Source organism: Panthera pardus, unplaced genomic scaffold, assembly GCF_024362965.1.
Source record: "Panthera pardus isolate Hobbes unplaced genomic scaffold, ASM2436296v1 HiC_scaffold_6, whole genome shotgun sequence".
In the NCBI taxonomy this organism is placed as follows: Eukaryota; Metazoa; Chordata; class Mammalia; order Carnivora; family Felidae; genus Panthera; species Panthera pardus.
The window spans coordinates 66,287,335-66,290,809 of NW_026526991.1; positions in this window are offsets into that span (position 1 = coordinate 66,287,335).

The following is a 3,475-nucleotide window of genomic DNA, read 5'->3' on the forward strand; positions in this document are numbered from 1 at the left end:
TCTCATCTGCTCCCCATCTACCTTGCCCTTTTCAACTCTCTGTGACTTCAGCTGTGACATCATAGATCTGAGACAATTGGCTCTCCCCCGCCCCCCGCCTCAGCCCGGGTTCCATTCAATCTAAATGATAATGATGAAAGAATGAGAAAATGTAAAATTTTAATTTCTACGATTTTTGGCTGCTTCATTGCCTTCCACCCATTGCATTAAACATCCAGTGCTTCTGAGAGACAGCAGGAAGGAGCTTAGCAGAATCCACCTTTAACTTTGAATTGCAAAACAGGGTCTGAAAAATTTGGCTTTCAATTTCTTTTTTTTTCTTTTTTTAATTTAAATTTTTTAAAAATTTACATCCAAACTAGTGAGCATATAGTGCAACAGTGATTTCAGCAGTAGATTCCTTAATGCCCCTTACCCATTTAGCCCATCCTCCCTCCCACAACCCCTCCAGTAACCCTCTGTTAGTTCTCCATATTTAAGAGTCTCTTATGTTTTGTCCCCCTCTCTATTTTTTATCTCTATTTTTATATTATTTTTGCTTCCCTTCCCTTATGTTCATCTGTTCTGTGTCTTAAAGTCCTCATATGAGTAAAGTTATATGATATTTATCTTTTTCTGACTAATTTTGCTTAACATAATACCCTCTAGTTCCATCACATAGTTTCAAATGGCAAGATTTCATTCTTTTTGATTGCCAAGTAATACTCCACTGCATATATATACCACATCTTCTTTATCCATTCATCCATTGATGGACATTTGGGCTCTTTCCATACTTTGGCTATTATTGATAGTGCTGTTATAAACAGTGGGGTGCATGTGTCCCTTCGAATCGGCATATCTGTATCCCTTGGATAAATACCTAGTAGTGCAATTGCTGGGTCGTAGGGTAGTTCTCTTTTTAGTTTTTTGAGGAACCTCCATACTGTTTTCCAGAGTGGCTGCACCAGCTTGCATTCTTACCAGCAATGCAAAAGAGATCCTCTTTCTCCGCATCCTTGCTAGCATCTGTTGTTGCCTGAGTTGTTAATGTTAGCCATTCTGACAGGTGTGAGGTGGTATCTCATTGTGGTTTTGATTTGTATTTCCCTGATGATGAGTGATGTTGAGCTTTTTTTCATGTGTCGGTTGGCCATCTGGATGTCTTCTTTGGAGAAGTGTCTATTCATGTCTTTTGCCCATTTCGTCACTGGATTATTTGTTTTTTGGATGTTGAGTTTGATAAGTTCTTTATAGACTTTGGATACTAACCCTTTATCTGATATGTCGTTTGCAAATATCTTCTCCCATTCTGTCGGTTGCCTTTTAGTTTTGCTGATTGTTTCCTTCGCTGTGCGGAAGCTTCTTATTTTGATGAGGTCCCAATAGTTCGTTTTTGCTTTTGTTTAGCTTGCCTCTGGAGACGTGTTGAGTAAGAAGTTGCTGAGGCCAAGATCAAAGAGGTTTTTGCCTGCTTTCTCCTTGAGGATTTTGATGGCTTCCTGTCTTACATTTAGGTCTTTCATCCATTTTGAGTTAATTTTTGTGTATGGTGTAAGAAAGTGGTCCAGTTTCATTCTTTTTCATGTTGCTGTCCAGTTTTTCATCCATTTGATGTGATTTGTGATACATTTGGGTGTAAGGCTGCCATCTTGCTCTACGTTTTCTATTTGTCCTAGCTATTCTTTGTTCCTTTGTTCCTCTTTTTCTGTGTCTTTGTGAATTGAGTATTTTTATGATTTTCTTTTATCCCCTTTGTTGGATTATTAGCTGTAGCTCTTTTTGTTTTAGTTTAAGGGCTGCTTTATGATTTATAGTTTATATCTTTAACATATTAGGGACTACCCTCAAGTGACATTATGTCACTTTATGTGTAGTATAAGAATCTTATAACAATATACTTTCATTTATCCCCTGATGCTTTTATACTATTGTTGTCTTTTGTTATAACCCCCCAAATACATTATATTTTTTGCTTTAAATAGTCAATTATTGTTAAAGGAGATTTAAAAAGAATAAGCAGTCTTTTATAATTACTCATGTAAATATCCTTTCTGATATCTTAATTTCTTTATGTGGATCCAGATTTCCATATGGTATCATTTCCTTCTCACCAAAGGAATTTTCTTTAAATTTCTTGCGGTACAGATCTCCTGGTAATGATATTTTTAAACTTTTGGACATTTGTTAATTTTTCTAGTTTAACAAGTATTTCAAAAGTGGAAATTATTTGGATGATTTGGAATTTGGATGATTTGGATGATTTGGGGACTGTATGCCCCCCCAGATTAACTCCTTGGGCAGTAAAGAGTTAACTCCGCTGGCCTGGGTTTCTCATTCCCTACATATTCCAAAGAAAGGCCTGTCTTTAGGACTCCTTGGCTGGCTCCTGGGAGATAATCTCCAAATCCTTGGAATATTCTGCCTGACAAGAATGTTTTTGTAGGCGGAGGCTTTGAGCCATGGTGTACTAGCTTGACCAAATAAGTTTACATTTATGGTGAATGTTTTTGATCCGGAGGCGACTTGAGTCTGAGTAGTTGAGGCTGGTCACATAGGCACTGCATGAGACTGACCTCCAATAAAAACTCTGGACTTCATAGCCTGTGTGAGCTTTCCTGGTTGGCAACTCTTCACGTGTGTTCTCACACATCATTCCTGGGAGAATTAAGCGGGTCCCCATGCAACTTCACCGGGAGGGAACAACTGGAGTCTTGTGCTTGGTTTCTCTTGGATTTTGCCACATGTGCTTTTTCCCTTTGCTGATTTTCATTTGTATCCTAACCCTGTAATAAACTGTAACCATAATTAGGACCACTTCTGAAGTCCTGTGAGTCTTTCTGGTGAGTCATCAAGCCTGAGGGTACTCTTGGGACTCCCAACATAACGCCCGAATCTCAGCAGTTTAAAACTGGGAAGTTTTGGTTTTGTTCACATTACCTGTCCTTTCTGGGGAGCTTTAGGGGAAAGGCCCTACTCTGTATCATCCTCACTCAAGTAATCAAGCTGAGGAAGTTTCTTCTTCATGCTTCAGCAATTTCTGATGCAGCAAACTAGAAACATGATGAATTGTGCCTGTTTTAAAAACATTTTCCTTAAACATGTAACTTCCACTTATTTCATTTTGTTTTAGATCAGGAACAGGAGAGAGGGGCAGAGGGAGAGAGAGAGAATCTTAAGCAGTGTCCACTCTGAGTGTGCAGCCCAATGTGGGGCTGGATCCCACGACCCTGGGATCATGACCTGAGCAGAAATCAAGAGTCGTATGCCCAACCAACTGAGCCACTCAGGCCCCCCAACTCATATTTCATTGGTTCAAGCAAGACATAGACACTCTTAGCTTTGAGGTGGTTCAGAAATTCCCTCCTATCATGCTGTTAGATAGAAAACTGGAGTATTGGTGAAGAGCGTTGCTAATTACTTCAGCGTTTGCAAGCTCTAAAAGTCCTGGCCTGAGGCATCTACCATTTAAAATAGGATCTATTAAGCAGACAAA